Raw genomic sequence first — 17,405 nt, 5'->3', positions numbered from 1 at the left:
TCTCTCTCTCTTTCCCCCCAAGTCCTAGTCCAACCTGGAAAAGGGGGGGAGTCCTACTCCCGGTGGGAGTAGGACTCCTCCTGGCGCGCCCTCCTCCTGGCCGGCCGCACCCCCCCTTGCTCCTTTATATACGGGGGCGGGAGGGCACCCTAGAGACACAACAATTGATCCTTGAGATCTCTTAGCCGTGTGTGGTGCCCCCCTCCACCATAGTCATCGATAATATTGTAGCGGTGCTTAGGCGAAGCCCTGCGACAGTAGAATATCAAGATCGTCACCATGGACTATTCGCTGGGAAATAATTAAAAAAAGGAAAAAGAAGGGCTATGGGAGGATGTCAGGTGGGTCATGGCCCCTTGTGAGTAGGACAGGTGGGGCCACCCTGCCATACACACACACGTTGCATAAACAGATAAAAGAGAGGGGGGGTTACTTGCGCTCGCGGGGGATCGAACCCGGGTCGCTGGGTTGCAACCAAGTGGCTCGAGCCACTGGGCTAGACGACGACGACTGACAGAGGAGGGGTTCTTCTCCTCTTACCAAACAACTACGGCGTCTACCAAAAACAGAGGAAGCAGAGGAAGGCAACGGCGCGGCCAGAGGCGGCGGAGGGATCACCGGAGCAGCTCCGGCGACCTAACGGAGTGGCGGATGGCTGCTACGGGATCACAAGAGGATCCCGTGCTCGCGCTTGGAACGCATGACACCAACGGCGACGGAAACGCTGCCGTCGACGAGGTCCAGAGAGGGCGGCGATGAACTCGACCACGACGAGCCGCGGGGTTAAACAAGCGGCAGCGAGCATGGGTTTACCCTATGTGATACAGAGACGCCGATGGACACGCGCAGAGACACTAAGGAGGTCGGAGAACTCGCCGGAGACGAGGTCCGACGGCGGCGAGATCGGGCACCCGCGGCGGCCGCGGTTAGAGCATGCAACCAAGGGGGAAAAGGGGGCAGGAAGTTGTGCGTGCTCACCACAAGCACGGTGGTGCGCTTGGTTTGGCGAGAGGTGGACGAAGACGGCGATGGTGATGGTCGAACACGTTCGGCGGCCAGGTTCAAAGACGAGGAAGAAGAGGTCGTTGCAGGGGCTCCGGCTCCACATAGTCGACGACGGGGACGTAGTGGACGACAGGGAAGAAGAGGGACACGCTAGGCAGGGTAGAGATCGACAGAGAGCACGCCGGTGACGAGGACGTGCTCCCCGATGCGTTCGGGACGGCGATGGCGCGATCGATCTGGTGGCTAAACCTACCAGGAAACGGCGGCGGCGGACGAGGGAAACCCTAGGCGAAGCAGGGGACAAGGAATTAGGGCTTAAAAAGGCTAGGGTGAGCGGCGCGAGCTCACACGCGCTCGTGCTCGCGGTCCCCATGGCGACGGTGAGAGGAGAGGGAAAAGGTGGGTGCGGGGAGCAGGGTAGGCGCTGACGAGCGGGGCCAGACTAGCCACATGGTGAGGGTCTAGCAGGGGTGCACGCGCGCGTAGGTGAGAAAAAGCAGGGAGGAGAAGACCGAGCGGGCCGGCTGGCGCGCTGGGGCAGCTCACGCGGGGTCGAGCTGGGCGGGCCTGGGAGGCCGAGGCCCAGGGGGTTGCTGCTGCTGGCTGCTCTGCTGATGCTTTTCCCTTTTTTCCTTCAGGCAGAAAACAAAAGGAAAAGCACAGGGAAATTTGGGAGGATTTTGAGAAAAGGGACCGTATTCTCAAGGTCCTGAAATTGTGCAGTATTTGATAAAATTGATCTGGGCATTTTTAGAGGAAGTAAAATAATTCAAGTTTGAATTGAGTTCAAACTTGAGCCATTTTAAAACCTAACCAAAACAACTTATAAAAAGGCTGAAATTTTACAGGGAGGTAAATGACATGGTGACAGAATATTGAGGCAAAGTTGAACATTAATGAAGGAGGGTAAAATGGCACTTGCAAAAAGAAAGAAAGAGAAGGAGAGATGGTAATGCATGGAGGTGGTGATGCATGCTTCACACATAGAACATGCAACAACATAACATGCATGCATATCATGGAAATGCAAGTTGACATAAGCACAACACAACATTGATATGCACATGATGCAAACATATGATGGCAAAAAGCAATATGACAAGAAGCCCAAACGCAATATGACAAGGTAAGCATGGCAATGAAATGAGTAGAACAACATAACAAAACAAAATGAGACCAAAAGATGGGACCTCGGATGGAGACCAACATAGATATATTGCCAAATATGGAAGTTTTACATCTGGGGTGTTACAACACTCCACCACTACAAGAGGATCTCGTCCCGAGATCTAGGACTGAAAGAACTCCGGATATTCGAAACGAAGGTGATCCTCGCGCTCCCAGGTGGCTTCTCGGTCGGAATGGTGTGACCACTTCACTTTCAGGAATTTGATTGACTTGTTGCGAGTCTTGCGCTCGGTTTCTTCAAGAATAGAAATGGGGTGCTCATGATAAGAGAGGTCTTGTTGGAGGTCAATTTCTTTGAAGTTGATAGTGCGCTTAGGAGTCTTGAAGCACTTGCGAAGCTGTGACACGTGAAACACATCGTGCACATTCACGAAGTTGGACGGAAGCTCAAGTTGATAGGCGAGATCGCCTCTTTTGCCAATGATCTTGAAAGGACCCACGTATCTAGGGGCAAGCTTCCCTTTGATACTGAAGCGACGAGTGCCTTTCATTGGAGAGACGCGGAGGTAGACATGGTCTCCAATCTCGAAAGCCAAGTCATGGTGCTTGCTATCATAGTAACTCTTCTGGCGCGATTGCGCGGCCTTGAGATTCTCACGAATGACTTTGCACATATCTTCGACTTCTGTGATCAAGTCATTGCCAAGAAGTTGGCGTTCACCAGTCTCAGACCAATTGAGAGGAGTACGGCACTTTCTGCCATAGAGGATTTCGAATGGGGCCTTGCCCGAACTCGCTTGGAAGATGTTGTTGTAGGAGAACTCGGCATATGGAAGACAATCTTCCCACTTCATACCGAAAGATATGACACAAGCCCTGAGCATGTCTTTGAGGATTTGATTGAATCACTTGACTTGGCCACTTGTTTGAGGATGGAAAGTTGTGCTGAAGCGAATGTTGGTGCCCATGGCCTTCTGAAAGGAATCCCAGAACTTAGAGGTGAAAATGCTTCCAAGGTCTGACGAAATCAATTGTGGAATGCCATGCAAGGAGACAATTCTGGAGGTGTATAGCTCTGCCAACTGAGCAGCTGTGATAGATTCTTTGATGAGAAGAAAATGACCCACTTTTGTAAGCTTGTCAATGACAACAAATATAGCATCATTTCCACGCTTGGGCTTAGGAAATCCAGTCACGAAGTCCATTTCGATATGGTCAAACTTCCATTCTGGAATGGCAAGAGGTTGGAGGAGACCAGCTGGACATTGGTGTTCTGCTTTCACCCTTCGGCAGACATCACATACATTCACGAATTGAGCAATTTCTCGCTTCATTCGAGTCCACCAATACGACTGCTTGAGGTCATGGTACATCTTCGTACTTCCAGGATGAATGGAAAGAAGAGAATTGTGTGCCTCGTTCATAATGAATTTTCTCAGATCGCCTTTAGGAACCACAATTCGACCCTCGAACAAAAGAGTATCTTTGTCATCCAAGCGATAGCACTTGTATTTGGAAATGCCCTTGTCGATACCACGTTTCACCTTCTTCACCATGGTATCCAGGAGTTGTGCCTCACGAATTTGATATTCCTAAGTAGGAGAGACTAAGAGGTTGGCAAGAAAGCCTTGAGGAACAACTTGAAGATTCAGTTTGCGGAACGCTTCACAAAGGTCCGGTTGAAAGGGCTTGAGAATTAAGCTGTTGCAATAAGCCTTTCTACTCAGAGCATCTGCAATCACATTCGCCTTGCCTGGAGTATATTCAATACTTTTATTGTACTCTTGAATCATTTCGACCCATCGAGTTTGCCAGAGGTTGAGGTTGGGTTGAGTGAAGATATACTTGAGGCTCTTGTGATCGGTGAAAATGTCCACTTTCCTTCCCAACAAGAGATGTCTCCATGTTATTAATGCATGGACAACTGCCTCCAGCTCAAGATCGTGAGTGGGGTAGGTCTTTTCGTTGGGCTTCAACTGACGATAGGTATAGGCCACAACTTTCTTCTCTTGCATTAACACAACATTGAGACCTTGCAAGGAGGCATCACAGAAAACTTCGAATGGCTTGGATTCATCAGGAGGAGTCAAGACATGAGCTGAGACAAGCTTCTCTTTGAGGGTGTTGAAAGCAACGTCACACTGAGGCGACCAGACATACTTGAGATGCTTCTGGAGGAGGTTGGAAAGAGGCTTTGCAATCTTAGAGAAATTCTCAACGAATCTTCGGCAATAGCTTGCAAGACCAAGAAAATTGCGGAGCTGCTTGACATTCTGAGGAGGTTCCCAATTCACAACTGCAGACACCTTCTCGGGATTAACAGAAATGCCCTTGGCGGAGATGATGTGACCAAGATAAAGAACTTCATCAAGCCAGAACTCACATTTGGAAAACTTGGCATAGAATAGATGCTCTCTGAGCTTGTCGAGCACCAATCGCAAATGTTTGGCATGATCCTTCTTATTCTTGGAGAAGACCAAAATATCATCGAGATACAGCAGAACGAATTCATTGGTGTAAGGGTTGAAGATGAAGTTCATCATTCGAGAGAAAGTTGGAGGAGCATTGACAAGGCCGAAAGACATGACAGTATATTCATAAGAACCAAAGCTTGTTCTGAATGTTGTCTTGGGAATATCTTGTTCACGAATGCGAATCTGATGATAACCCATACGGAGGTCAAGCTTGGAGAAAACTTTAGCACCTTTGAGTTGCTCGAAAAGCTCATTGATGTTGGGAAGTAGATACTTGTTCTTGATTGTCTTCTTGTTCAATGGATGATAATCGATGCACAGTCGGTCCGTGCCATCCTTCTTCTGGACAAAAAGAACTCCACAACCCCATGGAGATGAACTCGGTCTGATCAAACCCAGACGCTCTTGTTCATCGAGCTGTTTCTTCAATTCCTTCAGCTCTTTAGGTCCAAGATTTTATGGACGCTTGAAAACGGGTTCAGTTCCAGGCTCAAGATCGATAACGAACTCGACTGTCCGGTGCAGAGGCATACCCGGAAGCTCTTATGGAAAGACATCTTGGTACTCACAAACGACTGGAATATAAGAGATTGCGTCTAGCTCGCCCTTCTCATTGAGAGAAAACAACCGAATGGTTTCATCACGAGCGGCATAGATGATAACATCCTCAGAAGAGTGTGTCAATTGAATCTCCCTGGCAGCACAATCAAGTTGAGCTTTGTGCTGAGAAAGCCAGTCCATCCCGAGAATTAGATCAATATCCGAGTCACCAAGAACGATTAGTTTAGCCAGAAATTTATAGTTTCCCATCTTGATGGAAACATCCGGAACCATTTAGCTTGCGTTCATGCATTTACCCAGAGAGACAACTGCTAACGGTCTAGGCAAATCTTGGAAAGACAACTCATGCTTAGATGCAAATGGTCTTGAGATGAAACTAAGCGATGCACCAGTGTCAAAAAGAACTTTTGCAGGAATATCATTAACAGGAAGATTACCCATGATCACATCTGAAGAATCCTCTGCCTGAGTTGCATTCATCATGTTGACCTTTGAAAACTTGGAATTATGCTTGACCACTGCATTGCTTGAAGTCTCACAGGAGGTGGAGGCAGAAGGCGCCTTTGGTTGAAGCACTTGTTCACGTAGTGACCTTTATGCTGGAACTTGTTGCAAGTCACCTCTGAGAGCGGACGATGATAAGGAGCATTTGACCTTGGAGCTTGAGAATTAGACTTGTTCTGATAGCCTGGGTTGGGTGGGTGGGAAGATCCACGACCACCTGAGTTCTTCTGCTGGTAAGGCTGACGAAACGGAGGAGGAGGAAGGTAGAACTTCTGCTGCTTAGCTGCCACTTGTAGGAAGAAGAAGACTGAACTACATCCCTGATTCTCTTCTTAGAAGCCTCACACTTGAGGTGAGCACCTTCTTGCTTGAGGGCCATATTGTAGAATTGATCAAACTGAGTAGGCTCAACAAGAATGAGAGCTAACTACAGATCCTCTCTAAGGCCACCTCTGAATTGATATACCATACTCTTTTCATCAGGAACGTCTTGTTTAGCGAAGCGAGCAAGTTTCTGAAACTGATTGTTGTATTCGTACACAGACATGTTGCCTTGCTTGAGATTGCGGAACTCCTCACGCTTGCTCTCAACAACACTGGTAGGAATGTGGTGAGCTTTAAAGTCCCGACAGAAGTCAGTCCAAGTAATCACTCGACCTCCTCTGGAATCTTTGTATTGCTGGAACCAATCAGCTGCTTGGTCCTTGAGCTGAAAAGAAGCGAACTTGACATAGTCCTCAGGCCTGACATTGCTACATTCAAAATGCTTGTTGATATCCACGAGCCAATCATCGGCATCTGTGGCCTCGGCACAATAGCTGAAAGACTTCGGCTGATTTGCAAGGAACTGGTTGAGGGAAGGAAACTGAGGCTGATGATTGAACTGCCCTTGACCTTGATTCCCTTGGTTGCCTTGGCCTTGGTTGCACTCTTGCATGAGTTGAATCATCATCTGAGCGTTGGCGTTTGTGGCTGCCATCAAAGCTTTCCATGCCTCCGGAAGCGGAGGTGGAGGTGGAGGGTTCGCCTGACTCCCATCATTGCGTTCCGGATTCTGACGTGTTGGCGGAGCCATCCTGAAGAGGGTGACATCCGTTAGCATCTTGATAGACAGATAGACAAGTTGAATCAACGGATAGAAATTGCAACATATAGTCTTCACAATAAACATTCAAACAAGGATGAACGAATGAATTCCAAAGTTAACATCACACTGTTGGGGAACATAGTAATTTCAAAAAATATTCCTACGCACACGCAAGATCATGGTGATGCATAGCAACGAGAGGAGAGAGTATGTCCACGTACCCTCGTAGACCAAAAGCGGAAGCGTTATAACAACTCGGTTGATGTAATCGTACGTCTTCAAGGCCCGACCGATCAAGCACCAAAACTATGGCACCTCCGAGTTCTAGCACACGTTCAGCTCGATGACGATCCCCGGACTCCGATCTAGCAAAGTGTCGGGGAAGAGTTCCGTCAGCACGACGGCGTTCTGGCATTTGGAATCTATCCATTTCGGCCAAGTCCATTTCTGGACGTTTCCAAATAAGGAAAATGCCAATTCTGTCATATTCCACTTAGGGTAGTTTCTAACTTATTGCACTTGTGATGATTTTTCTACAACAACCCCAACATATTATATATGTTTTTGGGGAACAAAAATCCCACCAATCCAGTGGTGGCATTAGTTTCTGCATTTGAGCAAGTTCATGAACATGTCATTTTACTTCATGTTGATGTTTTGTCTTTTATGTGTATATTCGTGCAATTATGCTACGTGGTTGTTTTGCACATGGATAGCTTAATTTTCATGTCTACTTCATGCTAGAACTCGTTACATACCACGACATGCCTTGTAGTGAGTTAATCAAGCTTGTAAAGATGCCATGTTGAATCTTTTTTGCCATGTCCTGAAACTTCACCAAGTCTGGAACTGTTAGTAAACTTGCTATGTTTGCATGGGTGCCATCATATTTTATGTGCCCTTTTGGCTCATGGCCAGTAAGGGACTATTGTTCTATGAATTTAGTAGATTCGTACCATGCCTTTGTTTGCTATTTTATGTTTCTGTAGCATATTATTTGCTAGCTCTAAACATTGCTACCTGATGTTGTTTCTGCTATGTTTAGTATTTTCACCAAGTCTGTAAAACTGTTATCTTTTGCATTATAGCCATGCTGTTTTAGTCATGCTCTAGTGGTTTATAGATTTAGCTCAGTGTTCATGTTTTGTAGAGCATCTCCTGTACATCACTACTATGCATTTTGTTCATATGTTTGGGTGCTGTAGCTTATTTATACTTTGCATCCAAGTGGCCATGTTGTTGTTTTAAGTAGTTTGCATCATATCTTGTCTTGCTTGTCATTTGCAAACCGTGCATCCGAACCCGGTGATTTTTATATCGATTTCAAACGAAATCATCTCATCTTTCCAGCGGCATACTTGGTTTTCCGAGTTGATGCCTTATTCATATCTTCCCTTCCGGAGCATGCTTATGCATTGCATATCACATCTCGCATATCATGTCATATTTTGCATCATGTTGCTTGTGCATTGTACCGTGGTTGATTGTTGGTCCTTTGCTTGTGTTCTTTCTTTGGGTAGAGCCGGGAGACGAGTACGGGAACGAGGAACCTGTTGAGAACACTTACGAGGATCAAGCTTTCGACAACTCTGAGAACTTTGAAGGCAAGATGACCATACCCTCGATATCACTTCTATCTTTGCTTCGCTAGTTGCTCGCTCTATCGCTATGTTTGCTCTACCTACCACTTGTTTATCGTGCCTCCCATATTGCCATGTCAAGCCTCTAACCATCCTGTCCTAGCAAACCGTTGTTTGGCTATGTCACCGCTTTTGCTCAGCCCCTCTTATAGCATTGCTAGTTGTAGGTGAAGATGAAGTTTGTTCCTTGTTGGAACATGGATATTTTGGGATATCACAATATCTCTTGTTTAATTAATGCACCTATATACTTGGTAAAGGGTGGAAGGCTCGGCCTTATGCCTGGTGTTTTGTTCCACTCTTGCCACCCTAGTTTCCGTCATACCGGTGTTATGTTCCTTGATTTTGCGTTCCTTACGTGGTTGGGTGATTTATGGGACCCCCTTGACAGTTCACTTTGAATAAAACTCCTCCAACAAGGGCCAACCTTGGTTTTACCATTTGCCACCTAAGCCTTTTTCCCTTGGGTTTTCGCGAGCCCGAGGGTCATCTTTATTTAAACCCCCAGGCCAGTGCTCCTCTGAGTGTTGGTCCAACCTGTTAGCCACCGATGGTCACCAGGGGCAACTCTTTTCTGGCCTATCGGAAGTTTGGACAATCCGATGTGCCCTGAGAACGAGATATGTGCAGCTCCTATTGGGATTTGTCGGCACAGTCGGGTGGCTTTGCTGGTCTTGTTTTACCATTGTCGAAATGTCTTGCAAACCGGGATTCCGAGACTGATCGGGTCTTCCCGGGAGAAGGTATATCCTTCGTTGACCATGAGAGCTTGTGATGGGCTAAGTTGGGACACACCTGCAGGGTATTATCTTTCGAAAGCCGTGCCCGCGGTTATGAGGCAGATGGGAATTTGTTAATGTCCGGTTATAGAGAACTTGACACTTGACTTAATTAAAATGCATCAACCGTGTGTGTAGCCGTGATGGTCTCTTTTCGGCAGAGTCCGGTAAGAGAACACAATTGGGTTATGTATGAATTTAAGTTGTTTCAGGATCACTTCTAGCTTCTCGGCCGATGCGTTGCTTCTCTTCTCGCTCTCACTTGCGTATGTTAGCCACCATATATGCTTAGTGCTTGCTGTAGTTCCACCACCTTACCCTTTTTCCTACCCATGAACTTAAATAGTCTTGATCTCGCAGGTGTGAGATTGCTGAGTCCCCGTGACTCACAGATTCTACCAAAACAGATGCAGGTGCCGAGGATACCAGCGCAAGTGGCGCAACCGAGCTCAAGTGGGAGTTTGATGAGGACCTTGGTCGTTACTACGTTTCGTTTCCTGATGATCAGTAGACGAGCCCAGTTGGGACGATCGGGGATCTAGCATGTGGGGTTATCTTCTTTTCATTTGGATTTGACCGTAGCCGGTCTATGAGTGTATTTTGAATGATGTATGAACTTATTTATGTATTGTGTGAAGTGGCGATTGTAAGCCAACCCTCTTTATCCCATTCTTGTTCATTACATGGGATTGTGTGAACATGACCCTTGCGACAAAACCTACAATGCGGTTATGCCTCTAAGTCGTGCCTCGACACATGAGAGATATATCCGCATCATGGGCATTACAAAAAGCCACATGCGGCTACGCCCAAAATACACAAGGGCAAAAGAAGAAGGAAGACAAGGATCTGGCTCGCTGATCTCTACTTTCTTGATGCGTTGCTACAGGCCGCGGGAACTAGTCTCCGCCGCGAGCGGCGATGAGCTCTTTCGTGTCCTCAAGACGCTGCTTGAGAACATCCACGGATTCCTCCACCAGCCTTTGGCGCTCATTGCGGAGCATGTCATTCTCGTCCATAAGTTTCTTGACGATGACGCCGGTCCTCTTCAACAAGGCACTGGTCTCCTCCTGTTGATCTACACTTCAGACGATCTTCTCCCTCAGCAGGTCGCGCTTGGCCCGGAGCCTCTCATTGCCCTCCCTTAGTTGCCGGATGACGCCGGTAGCCTATTCAAATGAGGCTTTCACGTCGTCCTGCAACCTCGCCAAGCCGGATATCTGATCCATCTGGCTATGGACGATCGCATGCATGCGCCTGTAACAGTAGTCGCCTGCCCGCGAGAAGTTTTCCCAGGCCGCCGCGGCGCGGCGGGACATCTCTGATGCATTTGTGGTGCGGCGGGACATCTCTGCTACTTCCACGGCGCGGCCGGACCAGTCTGCTGCATCGATGGTGCGGTGGGACCTCCGTGCTGCTTCAGCGGCGCGGTGGGACCTCTATGCTTCTACTTCCGCGCGGCGGGACATGTCGGCTCCTCTCGCAGCGAGGCGGGACATCTCTCGTGCTTCCGCTTCCATGCTCGCCTCTCCCTGGTGGCAATCTCTCGACCCAGAACTCACGCTGGCCATGGCAAACGCAAGGGAAGGATGCTGAATGACTTGTTTGTTTTTGTGGATGAGGAGTTGAGGAGGAATGTGCAGTCATCTTGGCATACTAGTATTTATAACCGAGTACTAATACGCTCCTAAGTGGGAACCGTTTAGGTTGTGATCAGTGTGAACAGGTTTGGAATTCAATATACTAGCGTGGTACTAATACGCTCCTAAGTGGGAAACCGTTTAGGTTGTGATCGGTGTGAACAGGTTTCGAATTCAATATAGCGTGGAGTAATTTGGAATGTGACGAGACGCAAGCTCAAAATTTTATTGACGGTTCTAGTTTCGAAGTGTGACACTATTCCCGGATGGAGTACTTCTTTTTCTACTCCCTCCTTCCCGGTTTTATAGGGCTTATCTCAAAATTTTAGTTTTTCCATTTTATAAGGCTCAATTTGGTTGTTCCCCAACACATGTTCAGATTCCAAGGTGCATTAAATCATTGCATGCAAGTATTAAGAGAAAATTGACCAATGCATGTACTTTATGCATGCATGTATTGCAATTAATGCATTGATAAACATAATTTTTTGAGAAAAACAAGAGCATTAATTAGGTGCTTTTGCAAACTACAAAAAATATTCCACCACACACCATAAACCGGAAAGGAGGGAGTACTGTTGTGTACGTGCAATAACTGGCACCGTCGTATACATATCTTACGGTTAATGGGGCATTCGACAGGAATAGCCGCGTGGCGAGCTCTAGGCTAGTCCTTTTTCAAACGCATTAGACCTATCTTTCGGGACTTCTCGGACGCACCATCCTGCCACCCACAAAAACTTGTACTCTGAGTTTAGTAGTACGTTATACAGGAAGAGAAGAGGTGCACGCACGCACTCGTCCTCTCACACATGCGTCTATTTTTTCTCGAAAAGGAGGATGATGACCCCCGGCCTCTGCATCTGGGAGTCACACACGCATCTGTAGCTACGAATTGTAGTGTTCTCAACCATCCGATTAGCTCTATCATGGATGTACCTATATACTAAAACATGTCTAGATACATCTATATTTTGACAAATGGAAGGCATGTATTGTGGAACGGAGGGAGTGCTTGTCATCAAAATGGATAAAAAGGGACGTATCTAGAACTAAAATACGTCTACATACATCTCCTTTTATCCATTTCGATGACAAGTAGTACTTCTTACCCAAAGGAACTTTATATCCAACAGACACAAAATATCCGTTCAACTATTGGAAATTACTGATCTGATGTCGAAGTAATTGTTGCAGCGCCACCAAAACCCACCATTTCACAAGCTAAAGTAGACCAAGGTAATCCCTATATTAGCATATTACTAAGATAAACAGAAGGCACTGTCGAAACATTTAGGACATGAGCTTGTCAATCTGAATGTGGAGGGACACAAGCTTAGCCCCAGCCAGCAGCTTGGGTGGAACTGTCAAGAAGGTCAGCTCCTGCACGTCGACGTCATCGGGATCCTTGCTGCTTGTCACCTCCATTTCCACCTTGACGGCATCGATCGTGCCTTTGGTCTCCCCCGGCGGGCCATTCGCCCACAGCTTGGCCAAGTAGTGCGGCAGTGGACGCCCCCGCTTTGATGCAGACGATCGACATGGCGATAGGCGCGCCGATGTCGAGCACGCTGCCGACCAAGAAAAACGCGCGGCGGTCCTCCTCCCCGAACAGCAAGAGCCGTGGCTCCGACAGTGGCACTTGCAGCTGGACCACCTTATCATACTAGATCCTGTGCACGGGCATGGGATGCGTGGTGCTGATGTGGTGGTAGAGCGCCGGCGGCGGGCCTTCGTAGCCGCAGACGGGCACGGGGCATTTGCAGGGCACGAGCAGACACACGCTCTGGTGATCGGCGAGCTTGTGGTAAGTGACATAGAGCCCACAGCCTTCGTGCGGGCACTCCACCCTCACCGATGAAAGGACGGAGTCCACCGCCGTGTTCCGCATGTCGAAGCCACCGCCGCGCTCGCACTTCTGGCACTACCGCTAGTTCCCGGGGCGCTCGACACGGCAGTCCGCGCAGGCCAGGTGCCATCCCTTGCACTGTAGAAATCAATCCAACAGCACATCAATCAAGAAACCTGCACCTTGCTCAATCAATCAAACAGACGAGGTGTATTCGAACCTCATACACTGGAGGCGTCAAGGGGCGGAGGCACAAGGGGCAGTGGAGCACGGTGAGGTCCATCGAGACCTTAGAGAGCTCCATCGTCGGGTCCTGTTCCTGTTCGGTCCGCATGATCTCGCCCTCCTCGTGCACAACCATCTCTCGACTTGGGCCGGGGTATTACAAAGCTTACCGTCACATATTTTATACTCCCTCCGAATGGGGGGAGTAAGTCTTTATAGAGATTTCACTAGGTGGGCTACATACGGAGCAAAATGAATGAATCCACACTTAAAATGCATCTATATACATCCGTATGTAATTCATAATGGAATCCCTAGAAAGACTTATAATTTAGGAACGGAGGGGGTACTACTTCAAGGTGCATTAAATCAACACATGCAAGTACTATCAAAAGAAGAGTCACGGCATGCATGCATGCATTGTAATTAATGCATCGGTAAATGCAAATTATTGAAATATATCGAGTGCAGTGCTTTGATGTGTCGCGTCAACTCGTACATCAACGAGAAGTTTGATTATCCTCTCCCTCGTGGACTTAACTGCACCTGCCTTTGGCTGTATGAAAGGTTGGCCACACACCTGTCGGGCCCAACTGTCATACACGCAAAGACAGGAGCGTCCCTCCCTCACCCATGAGCGTGGTGGCTGGCAAGACTAGGAGAAGCTTTCGCTACACGCTCTCCCTCCCGCACGCGGTGGACATGCAGCAGTTCAATCGGTGTCAGATGGCCAGAAGTGTACTGTAGTACTCCTACAGTGTAGTAGTACACCATCATTGTTCGACTTCCCGAAGAGGCGAAGAGACAAGCGCAGCCCGGACGCTCGTGTGGCAGTTTCATGTGTAGAGTAGTCTAGATAGCGTGTACCGTGCCTGTAAGCTTAAAATCGTTGGGGTCGGCTCCATGCTATGTGGCCGTCTCGAAGTTTTTTTTAATTAAAATAGTCTTCTGGCCCTACCTGTCACCCTGGTGATTGTAGTTTGCACGCTCATCTGGTCAACACAGGAATATATATTTTAATTTGTTTCTTTGAAAAGGGGGGACTCCCCGGCCTCTACATCAGAACGATGCATACGGCCACATATATTTTAATTTGTGCTGGGTCAATGTTAGAGGTTGCAGCAAATATATTGTACACTGCGGGTCTTTCAGCCAAGTTTAGAGGCAAGCATGTGGGGCCAGTGCTATGATGTGTCGCATCAACTCGTAAAACAAGGAGAAGCTTGATTTTACTACACGCCTTCTCCCTCGCCCATGCGTGCGGTTGCTCGCAAACGAGGACAGGCTTTTGCTTAGTAGTAGTACTTCTACAACAAGCTATCTGTCCCACTCGCGATGGACGGACATGCAGCAGTGGATTCGACACTGTAGAAGCAGTAGTAGTAACATCATTGTTCGTCTTCTCGAATAGGCGAAGAGCCAAGCGCAAACCGAACGTTGCAGTTGCGAACATTGGAGCAAGCATATAGCCAGGCTCTTGCATGAGACAAAATTGCTATGTGAGCTCACTATTGTACTAGTACGTAAACTACTTGCTAGTATAGCCCTGTAAACCAGAAAGGAGTATTTGCCCTTCTAGAGATTTCAACAAGTGACTAGACTACACCAAGACGGAGTACATATGGAGCAAAATGAGTGAATCTGCACCGTAAATAAATATGTACTAGTTCTATCATTTTCCTTTCCGAGGTGCACAATATTGAGTATACTGACTAGTCTCTTTTTGACACGCATTTACGTTTTTTTGACACAGTACAGATGCAAGTGCTCATATACACGTGCATACACTCACCCCTATGAACGCACACACGCACGGCACTATCATCTTGAAATTTATGAAGTCACCATAGACGTGTCCATAGGTGCTTGAATGCCAAGGAGGAAGAGGGTAGCGGTTCCCGAGACGTTGAACGGTCAATGATGCATCCTCAATTACATGCAGAGGGAATTAATTGGAGAAGTAGACTAGAGCCAGCATGATGTGAATGCAACAGAGTTTGGACTCTCATATAATAAAGGCGCCCCACCACTCCAATCCATCTACTCCCAAGTCTCTGCGCAACACTGCTCACTCCAATCCAAGACCAAGTGACCAGAAGCCACAAGCACCTATGGAGGCGATGGACGCGAGCGGCAGTCGACTGTGCCAAATCATCCAAGGCGCCGGCCTGCGGCCCCACACCGCGTAGCGTTTCCAGATGGTGCTGGCGACCGCAGGCATCTTAGCCCTCGCAGACGCCGGCTTCGCCTCTCGCATGGAAGACATGATGGTCAACTCCATCCGCAAGTTCACCACCGTCAAGAAGCACGCGGACAACCTTGCCGTACTGCTCCAGCCCACGCGCCCAGGCTCCTCATTGCCTGCCACCCTCATCGGCCTACATGGCGACGAACTCTTTCAAGCCCTAGTGGCCCTGCAGGTGCCGGAGGTCGCGACGAAGAATGTGCACCTCGAGGCCGCGCTCGCCGCACAGCGCCTCGCCATGCAAGAAACCGTCGACCTGCACATCCACGTCTATGAGGAAATCGTCTACATAGGCCACTACAAGGCAAACAAGGACAGAAAGACGTTGGCCTTATTCAGCGGCTGGAATCTTTGGACGCCATTATTCAGAAGCACGTCGACCTGGCCACGAAAGCCGCTGCTACTTAGGCGTCGTTCGGTGGGCCGGCACCCTGAGTCGAGGAGGTGGACGTTGTCGATGGATGCATCTCTTCTTCTTGCCTCCTGTAACCAGCACTGCATTGCCTCGTGGCATTAATGTTTTATTAGTATAGTACTCCCTCTGCTCCCAAATATAAATCTTTCTAAAGATTCCATCAAGTGACTACTACATGCGGAGGAAAATGAGTGAATCTACACTCTAAACTATGTCTTCATACATCTGTATGATGTATTCCATTTGAAGTAGTATCTAAAAAGGCTTATATTTATGAACGGAGGGAGTATATGGCATTTTTTATTCCAGTCGTAACGTTTTGACTGTGAGGTGGGGCCGCAGTTGAGCAAACACACCCCACCCACCGGGCGTCGGCCGAGTTTAGAGTTAGAAGAGAGAAAAGAGGGAGGAGAGCTAGCTGTAGCACGGACGTTGTTGTCAGATGGAACTCATGTTTATAGAATAGGAGTACTGAGCACTCATGCCTCTTTTTTTTTAGGGAAAAATTAGTCGTATGTCTAGTACCACTAGTTGGGTGCGTGCGACCTATAGCTGTCATCACTTTAGGTCTACTTTTCGAACCGCGGCTATGCTTCACAGTACATATTTTTTTCGCGCATTTATCCTCCTATATGTACTCCTAGGCTATTTCCACGTGCTCCCTTTCGCTAACAAGTGGGACATAGAGCATTTGGGTCGTAGTGCATGCACGACTCGGAGCATATGCCGGGGTACTTTACATTTCAGTCCTCACGAATTACATGCAAACCCCCCGCAGAAGAATAAATAAATCAATGAATTACTACATGAAACCGGATTATTTTCGATGAAACTGGAGCACGTTCATTAAATTTTGGAGATAACACGTTTATAAAAAATGGCCGGACCTAAACCAGTCTAAGGGCCTCTTTGATTTTTTTCCGAAAAAAGGGCCTTTTTTATTCGCAGGATATTGAAAACACAGGAATGGGGAAAGTATGATGGCGATGAACCGAGACGAGGAGAACTCTAACTCAGTTAGAGGTTAGAGTTAGATTCTAACCCTGAACTAACTCTAAACCAAAGAGGTGTATGGATGGCAGGGTTAGATTGACAATAAATGCTCTATCTCAATCATTTGACTACTTTGGACCCTATTTTTAGTCAGACTAAAATAAGACCCTTGGATCCAAGCACCCTCTTGGTGTGGCCGGCTCTTCTGTGGCCTCCTGCCGCTCACAATTGACATAAACGAACCATCTATACAAATCAAGCATGCAAAACATGATAATTTTTACTTTGTCCATACAAATGAGATATCCCACTTAAACATACAAGTCGTCAATCAAGCTTCACAAAATAAAAAAACACTTCATGAAACAAAGAATGAGCTAACTCATCACGGAATTCGTTCACGATAGGGAGGGAGCCCGGAGCCCCTCACGCACCAAGGGAGGAGCTCGCCATCGTCGCTCTGGAGGAAGGCTCTGTAGAGCCCAAGCCCCGGGAACCCCTCCGACGCCGGCCCTTGCGAGTTGAGGTCGACACCACCATGGGTAGCAGGGCCGCTTGCCGCCAACTGGGAACTTAATCTTTGGGCCTCTAGAAATAATGCAAGCATGTAACTAAAATACCTAGAAAGGTGAACTGAATCTTTGGGCCTCTAGAAATAATGCAAGCCTGAAACTGAAATACCTAGAAAGGTGAACTGAATCTTTGGGCCTCTAGAAATAATGCAAACCTGAAACTTAAATACCTAGAAAGGTGAACTGAATCTTTGGGCCTCTAGAAATAATGCAAGCCTAAAACTGAAATACCTAGAAAGGTGAACTGAATCTTTGGGCCTCTAGAAATAATGCAAGCCTGAAACTGAA

Source organism: Triticum dicoccoides, chromosome 4B (assembly GCF_002162155.2).
Source record: "Triticum dicoccoides isolate Atlit2015 ecotype Zavitan chromosome 4B, WEW_v2.0, whole genome shotgun sequence".
Classification (NCBI taxonomy): Eukaryota; Viridiplantae; Streptophyta; class Magnoliopsida; order Poales; family Poaceae; genus Triticum; species Triticum dicoccoides.
Note: the sequence above shows the minus strand (reverse complement) of the source record.